The sequence below is a fragment of the Emys orbicularis genome, chromosome 1, assembly GCF_028017835.1.
Source record: "Emys orbicularis isolate rEmyOrb1 chromosome 1, rEmyOrb1.hap1, whole genome shotgun sequence".
In the NCBI taxonomy this organism is placed as follows: domain Eukaryota; kingdom Metazoa; phylum Chordata; order Testudines; family Emydidae; genus Emys; species Emys orbicularis.
The window spans coordinates 38,444,007-38,453,534 of NC_088683.1; positions in this window are offsets into that span (position 1 = coordinate 38,444,007).

Here is a 9,528-nt window from a genome sequence, read left to right on the forward strand (position 1 = left end):
CCCTTTTGACAGTTCAAGTGCACGGGTTAAGGCTACCAATTCAGCCAGCTGGGCTGATGTCCCAGCAGGCAAACCCTCTGCTTCCACAGTTTTGTGGACAGATACAACAGCATAGCCAGCCCTCCTTTGCCCATTTACAACTGTACTACTGCCGTCCGTATACCACTCATAATCAGCATTCAGGAGGGGTTGATCTTTTAAGTCTGGGCAGCTGGAGTATTGAGCATCTATGACCTCCAAACAGTCGTGTTCCTGCTCCTCTGTCTCCGGTAACAAGGTAGCTGGGTTAAGGGAGGGACAGGTCTGTAAGGTAACTTCAGGATTTTCTACAAGCTTTGCCTGATACCGAGCTACCCGAGCCTGGGTAAGCCAGAGACCACCCTTAGTATCCAGCAGGGCTTGAACCATATGGGGAGTATACACTTGCACAGTTCCCCCCAGTGTCAGTTTCTCAGCTTCCCCAAGCACTAAGGCAGTTGCTGCGACCGCTCGCAAACATGCTGGCCATCCCTTAGCAACTTGATCCAGCTGTTTAGAGAAATATGCCACGGGACGTTTCCAGGTGCCTAATAACTGAGTAAGCACTCCCAGGGCCACACCTTTTCTTTCATGCACATACAATTGGAATGGCTTAGTGAGGTCGGGCAAACCAAGGGCTGGGGCTTCCATCAGTTTCCTTTTTAAAACCTTAAATGCTTTGTCGGCTTCTGAGGACCAGTAAAAGGGGTCATGATCCGCTCCTTTAACACATTCATACAAGGGTTTAGCCCACAGTCCAAACTCTGGGATCCAAATCCTACAGAAGCCTGCCATACCCAGAAATGCCCTGAGCCGTTTACGATTGCTTGGGATAGGAATTTGGCAGATAGCTTCCTTTCTTTCATTTGAAAGCTGACGTTCCCCCTGCCTTATGTAAAATCCTAAGTAGAGTACTTCTGGAAGGGCAATTTGAGCCTTACTCTGTGCTACTCGATATCCTCGGAGTCCAACAAAGTTCAGGAGACTCACAGTGGCTTTAAGGCAAGAGGTTAGACTCACAGCAGCAATTAACAAGTCATCCACATATTGCAGGAGGAGGACTTTGTCCTCGTTGTCCCACTCCTCCAAGTCTCTAGCCAGGGCCTGGCTGAAAAGGGTGGGGGAATTTTTAAATCCCTGGGCCAGCACTGTCCAGCAAAACTGCTTTCTAACCCTCCTTCTGTCCTCCCACTCGAAGGAGAAAATCTCCTGAGACTGGGGGTCAACCGGAATCGTGAAGAAAGCATCCTTTAAATCCAGGACTGAAAAATGGGTGTACTGCCCCCCTATAGAGGCCAACAATGTATACGGATTGGGAACAAGGGGGTGTAGAGTCTTAACCCGCTCATTAACTGCCCTCAGGTCCTGGACCAGCCGATATGTACCATTGGGCTTTTGTACAGGCAAGATAGGAGTGTTCCAAGCTGACTGGCATTCTCGAAGTACCCCGCACTTTAGGAACTGGTCTATAGTTTCCTGCAGTCCCTCTCTGGCTTCCTTTTTGATTGGATACTGCTTGATTCGCACTGGACCTTTTCCTGGCAAGAGCTGAACAGTAATAGGAGTATGATGGGCTGCCTTTCCTGGGATCCCTGATGCCCATACCAGAGGAAAAACCCGCTCCTCCCACTGACTCCACTCTGGGGCTTGCATAGCTGAGGGCTCAATTGCGAGTGTCATTATCCAGGCATTCTCTGGGGGTAAGGTGAGGCTTATTTCATCTTGAGTGAAATGCAGGGTAGCACCTAAGCGACAAAGCAGGTCCCGTCCCAATAGAGGCGTTGGACAATCGGGGAGGTAAACCAGTCTGTGAGATAGAGTTCTGTTCCCCAAAGCACATTCCGCTGGGGCATATACTGGGCACTTAGTTCCTTTCCCTGTTGCTCCCACCACAGTGAGGGAATCTGCCACAGGCAGCTGAAGGGGTTGGTTTACAGCAGTTCGTGCAGCTCCAGAGTCTATTAAAAAGTCTATGTCTGAATCTCCCACCCGCATTTTTACTCGGGGTTCCGGGGGCAGGATAGTCCGTCTCCCCTGACACCCCTATTCTTGATCCTCTGCTGCCATCATAGGGGTACCTTCCCTTTCAGGGCACTCATTTTTCCAATGTCCCTCCTTTCGGCATATGGCACACTGATTGCGACCCAGACGCCTTTCCTGTAAGCCAGGGCGCCCACGCCCACGTCCTCTCATTCTCCGGCCCCTTCCACCTTCCTGAAATCTTCCCCTGCCACCAGCCTGTACTGCTGCAACCATCATTTTCACTTGCCTCTTTTCCTTTTCTCCTTCCCTAAGGCTGTAAGCCCTGTTTGCAGTTTCCAGAATTTGTGCCATTGTCATGCCCATCAAATCCTCCTTTTTCTGCAGTTTCCTTTTAATATCAGGGGCAGCACGGCTGGTAAAGATACCCTTTATAATTGCCTCAGTAGCCTGATCATCGGGGTTTGCATTAGTAGTTTGCCTAATGGTATCCCGAATACGCTGCAGAAAAGCAACCGGACTCTCTTTTGGCTCCTGTACTAGCTCATATGGCTTAGCCCAATTGTTATGTCGGACAGCTGAGTGTCGGAGACCATGTAATAGGAGCTCCTTGTATACAGTGAGAAGGGTGAAATCCGCCGGCACATTGGGATTCCACTGGGGGTCTGCTGTAGGGACCTGAGCTGCAGCAACAGGGACGTTTGCTGCATCTGCCTCATGTCTACGCTGTGCCTCCTCCCGTGCCTTAGACACAACCTGATTTCGCTCCACCTCAGACAGCAGGGTCCGCATAAGGACATTACAGTCATCCCAGTCAGGCTTATGACTAGCCAGACACCCTTCAAAAACCGAGATAAACTTGCTTGGATTCGTAGAGAATTCTCCTGCCTGTGTCTTAAAAGCTGCCAGATCCACTGGATTAAAAGGCACATGGGTGTAAACCTGCATTTTAGTGGCTCGGCGATTATCTGCTCCAGGACGGGCTATCTGAGTCTCAGTAATCAATGGATAAAATCCCACCGAGGGGGCAATCTCTGGGACCTGAGGGACCCTGTCTTTATATGGTGGGGGTGTTGGAGCCGAAGGGGACACCGACTCTGCCATTACAACCGGGGGAGGGTTCTGGGGACTAACAGTAGTTACTACCGAACCTGTCGGAGTCAAATTACACCTTTGCAAAAGATCTGACCTATTTCTTAACAACATAAACAACTGTACATACATATGTTCATTCCATTTACCCGTTCGCTGACAAAACAAAAGCAATAGAAGGATCGTATTATAATTAAGTGATCCCTCCGGTGGCCACCTTTCCTGGTCCTCTAGCTGATATTGAGGCCAGTCTACTGTACAGAATCTTTTCAGTTTACTTTTAATCAACGGATCTGATCCAAACACTTTCCAGTTCACCAGAATGCATTCTAAGGGTGTACACCTTGCCCTGCCTGCAGTACTCTGCCCCTGCCCCATATTAGGGAGACTCTGGGCGTCCCCAAGTCAAAACAGGTAGACACTGGGCGTCCCCAGGTCAAGACAGATAAAGTCCCCACTGGACTGCTCCTACCTTATCCACAGGACCGGTTCCCCACCGTCGCCCGCAGCTGCTTCTCCACTACTCAAGCGCGTTGCACCGTTGTGCCCTCCGGGGTCGAGCAAACCACGTCTCCGCCGAGGCCCCCGATGAAATCACCGGTGCGCGCTGGGCGTCGGTCGTCGCCGTAGTCCGTCGGCCTCCGAGAGGGGTCCGGGCAAGGCTAAATTTCAGCCTCGAGCCCACCCAGGGACGCCAAGACTGTTGCTGGCACAGAGGTGCCCGAGGCAAAGCAACAGGGGTTCGTTGCCCGGCGTGCATAGCGCCAATAAACACACCGGGGTGGAGAAACAATCAAAGGTTTATTTGAGATCTCAAAGTGGTGCAAGGAGACAGGCAAATCTCAAATCGAGCACACAGAACAAAGCAGCTTCTCTCTTCTTATACTTTACAATCAAGCCCCCCCTTCTCTCCCTCCGCATCACCCCCCCACACTCCCCCTCCCTTCTCTACCGAAGACATGTTCATACATTTAAGCCGTTAAGTCATTCTAGGGCTATAAATCTAGCTTGTTAGTAACATTCCTCTAAACAATCATCTGGGTTCTGTTTACTTTTAGTTTACCACTCCTCCTCCAGCTAGAAACATGCAAACCTCATCATTATTGCTTAGGACCTGGTTATAAGCAAGGTCGTAATAGGTAACTGGCTATTTACACATTCCAATTCCTGTCCTTGGCTTTTGAGGCCACTTAGAATTAAACATGGAAGAACTCTGGTTCATATATAGGCCTAATGACGTCATCAATCCTGTTTACCCTTTTTAAATATTGGCACAACATTAGCTTTCTTCCAGTCTTCTGAACTTCTCTGGTGTTCTAACACTTATTGAAAATCCACATGAATGGTCCAGCTTTTTTAAAACTCTTGGATGTAAGTTATTCAGACCTGCTGATTTTAAAATTTCTGTCTTTAGTAGCTGCTGTTTCACATCCTCCTCCTTCCATGATTATGGGATTGTGACTTTTTGGGCATCTAATAACGTGTTCTTAAACAATTCCCAATTACCATTTACATTTTTCTGATTAAATTCTTCATCCCAGCTGATTTGGCTCATAATTGTTTATATCTTTGTGAAATTGGACCCATTAAAACACTATGTATATATCTCACTGATCTGGACATTATACTGTTTGCACATTATAAATGTGATCAAGTCATTATCACTTGTACCTAAGTTAAACATTAATTTTTAGTTCTGTGATCAGTTCCTCTTTATCTGCCTAATGTATGCACTATTGTAGCTGCATTGGTCCCAGAATATTAGGGAGGTTGGCTGGGTATTGCACCACCTTCTGTTGATGAGAGAGACAAATTTTCAAGCTTACACAGAGCTGTTCTTCTGATCTGGGAAATGTACTCAGTGTGTAACAGCTAAATACAAGATGGAACAGATTGACAAGGTGGGTGAGGTAATATCTTTTTAACTTCTGTTGGTGTGAGAGGAAAGCTTTTGAGCTTACACACAGATCTTCCTCAGGTCTTTGGAACAGATTTTTCAGCATAAGTAGTTAACACATTTCAAGGGACCATTCAAGGTGAAGTGGCCCGTTAACACCCCTCCAGTCATGGAGGGAGGTTAGTGGGTTATAAATTGTTGTAATAAGCCATAAATACAATGTTTGTATTCAGTCCACGATTTTTAGGATCCTCATCCTCAAAGGAAACCTGCACAACACCTTCAAAAGATGAACCTGGGAGCTAAATTCATAACTTCGCTAGATACTAACCCTCTCCCACAGCTTTTTCCCTTGCTATGATTGGAGAAGTGTTAACAGTCCACTTTACCTTATCTCTCTCTAATATCCTGGGACCAACAACACTACAATAACACTGCAAATATTAGACAGATAAAAGAGGAACTGATCACAGAACTAAAAAATAATAGTAACTTAGGTACAAGTGATCATGACTTGGTCATATTTATAATGTACAAACAGTATAAAGTCCAGACCAGAGATATACAGACTTGGTGTTTTAATAGGGCCAATTAGAAAAATGTGAATGATAATTGGAGAATTGTTTAAGAATACCTTAGCAGATGCCCCAAACCGTAGCCACAGTTGAGGAGTTGGAATGGCTGAAATTGTCTTCAGGGCAAGAATGGATTAAGTGTGCTAAGCAGATTGTACCCCTTCATTTCCAACTCAGTTTTTATTTTCTGCTTAAAATCCTTCCCAAAGCATGCTAAGTTTTAAAGTGGAGGGGGAAAAGTATATAAAGAGTCAGTTTGACTTTCCCCCCTAGGGAAATAAATAAATTTGATTTCTATGAAAAGTGGGCAATTTTTATTATCAGTAGAGAATTCATTTTGGTAAGTAATTTACTACTTGCACAGCCTTTGTGCTGTGAATTTGTATCTTCATCAGGTATAGTGGGCAGCAGTGTACAACTCCAAAATAAACTTGCTTTTGAAGCTATATATAACTATTGCAGCTCCATAACTAAACATGTAATTTTCTTTTGAAGTCAGCATGCAGTTTTTTTTTCTAAACTACCTTAGAAAATAGAATGTTGATGGTACTGTATCACCCACACTAGTTTTCTGCATCTGTCTAGTGCAAAAAGGCATGAAATGGAATGCTCTGGTCTATCATTGATTTTTGTTGCCAGTGTAATCTGCTTTATTCGAGTCACAGTCCAACTGTTTCTCCACAACCACATTATTTCAATTTCTCTTCCCCCAAACTGACCATGCATTATGAACAAGTCAGATGTGTTCATTCAGCTTTGATTTTTATACCTCTTTTAAATCAATACCTCAGTGATGGATCTTCTAAAATTTAAGAATCAGTGGACTGTATAACTGGATGGCTTAGGGGGTAGGTGGAGGGTTTTCAGTCTTGATTGAAATGAACTCCAGGTGCTATATTGTGATTTTAATGATTTACAGAAAAAAGTTTAATGTGTTCCAGAATATTTTACCAGCATACCTTCTCTCCTTATTTAAATAATACATCATGCCAATCTTACTTTTCAGTGAGACTGGAGATCAGCAGGCAGAAGAGCCTATAAACAGCTATTTAAATTATTTTTTTACAGTACATGCGCTGTTAGAAATGCAGCAGTCTTATTTTTCTTATGTTTTCTTTCTTAAATGAATTAATCATCTGTAAAACTTAAAAAATATAGGAATTGCTATAGCAGAACAAACCAATACTTCACCTGTTCCCATATGCTGCCTCTGACAGGGGCCAGTCCCAGATGCTTCAGAGGAAGGCATAATTCATCCAATTGAGCAATACTGTTATGTGACAAGAGTGGTGAATTCTTAACCCCAAAAAGTGATTAGTTTACATTAGCTCCTGCAGGGAAAAAATTATAACTTCAAATTGTATTCTTATTCCTATAGGACCTGACACTGAGCTCACAGAATTTAATTGCAAAGCTCCTGTGGACTTCAGTGGTGCAGGATTAGGCCTATATATGTCTAATCTGGTTGTTCTTGTATTACTGTAAAGAATAACTAGAAGTATTTGATTGGACATTTCTGTATTCCGTTCTATATTTAATCTACCTCTATTAGATTTCCTCTTATTCTTTTCCTTTCCAAAATCAACAAGAGTAGTCCTTTTATAGCCCAATCCAACTCTCCTCTCAAGAAAGTCTGCCTCCTTTTGTGTCCCTACAGTTCTAATAGCAATATTTGTTTCCATGTCTAGATATTTCCTGTTCTGATATGTCTGCTTTGAGATGAAGTTTGCAGTATTGTTGTAGCCGTGTTGGTCCCCGGTTATGTATGAGACAACATAGGTGAGGTGTTATCTTTTATTAGACCAACTTCTGTTAGTGGAAGGGACAAGCTTTCAGACTTCACAGAGCTCTTCTTCAGGTCTGGAGAAGGTAACCAGAATGTCCAACCTAAATACAAGGTGGGGCAGATGGTTAAGCAAACCTGAGGAAATTTGGTCCTATAAAAGATATTACCTCACATACCTTGTCTCGCTTGAGATAATGTGGCAAGGCTAAGTTAAGTATTCAAAGCGAGGACATGCTATTGATTTATGATGGCATACTCTAAAAAATATTGATTTAGTATTCCCAACCCCTTCCTTAGTGCAGTCTAAGGCCCCAACGCTCCAAACCCTTATGGACGTGCTTAATTTTAAGCAAGTCAATAGTCCCTTTAACTTCAATTGAACTTCTCATGTGCTTAAAGCTAGGTGCATACATAAGTGCATACATAAGACCAGGACCTAATTCCCCGCCCCCCCCCACTGCCACAACTTCATTGGGCTTCATTGCTATGGTAATGCTTAGATCTTTTTTTTCTGAGAAACTTGGTTAGAACTCATCAATGGCTATGAGTAGTTTAATATAGTTCTTACAATGTACATTACCTTCTGTGGTAAATTTAATCTTCTATTGTGTTGCCCAATTATTTACTTATATTAAACCCTTTAATAGTTTATCTGTAACCTTTCCAACTCTGGATTTAGCTAATCTGATTTTGAGTTAGCAGCAAAATATGCCATCTCAATATACATCCTTTGTTCCAGATAATTAATTAGTAAGTTGAACATTGTTCAAATGGCCACTGTTAAAGACTATTGCTAGTTACGATACTAAATTAGTGTTAGATACTATTGCTATTACGATACTAAATTACGATGCCCATGGTATTGCTTGCGGTAAAGATAAATACTGTTGTTCAATATATACTGGTCCCATTTACAGTTTGGCATCAGAGATAAGACCTTTACAAAGTACATATTTGATTTATTTATGTTACCTCATTTATTAGTGCTGGTAACTAAATAACCACTTATTCATATTTTTTTTAATTAAAATAATTTTTAAAATGGCTGAAAAAATGTCAGGTTAACAAAACCTCAGTAAAGTACATTATGTCTTCCCCTGAAACACCAATAAAAATAAAAACCAGAAAACAATGACTATCTTTACAAGGTCAACTCAAGTTAATTTCTTTGCCTTCTATTCGTGGGCTGGATTTATCCCAAACTCTAGGGCCCTCAGTGATTGAAAATTTGACAATAGAAAGGAGCTACTACCTCTCTAGTGAGAGAACTGGAGGCAGAGAGAAGTGTATGCTGGCTGTGGATGGATTATGGCTGGGGCAACTGTGCAATACTCTGATGAGCTTCTAAGGAGGCAATTAAATCGGAAGGATCAGGGGACAACACTAGTGACTGCCTTTCTTCAAGTGAATGTCCTCCTAAGGAGCAACAGGCTGGACTAGTACAGAAATGCATGGGTGTTGGAACTACGGGTGCAGGGGGTGCTGCCACACCCTCCTGTCTTGACGTGGTTTCCATCCTATACAGGGTTTACAGTTTGGTTCAATGTCTCTCAGCACCCCCACTATACAAATTGTTCAAGCACTCCTGCAAGAATGTGCACTTTCTGATTCCCTCAGCTCACAGGAGTGACTCTGGCCCCAGGTCTTTACCAGGAGCACCTGCACCATTCCATCTGTTTGGCATTCTCCAAATGTTTCTTTTTAATGTGGACAGGTGATCAGATGACACCTGGTCAGATACTGCTTCTTTGTCCTTTATAGCTCACAATCACCTATGTATAGGGCCCTACCAAATTCACAGTCCATTTTGGTCAATTTCACAATCATAGGATTTAAAAAATTGTAAATTTCAGGGTATCGGCTATTTAAATCTGAAATTTCATAGTGTTGTAATTGTAGGACTCCTGACCCAAAAAGGCATTGTGTGTGTGTGGCAGCGGCAGTGGGGGGGGGGGGGGGTTTGCAAGGTTATTGTATGGGGGTTGCAGTGCTGCTACCCTTACTTCTGTGCTGCTGCTGGTGGCGACACTGCCTTCAGAGCTGGGCACCCAGCCAACAGCCACCACTCTCCAGCCACACAGCTCTGAAGTCAACACAGAAGTAAGGATGGCAACACTATGAACCCCCTAAAATAACCTTGTGACACCCTACAACTCCCTTTTGGATCAGGACCCCCAATT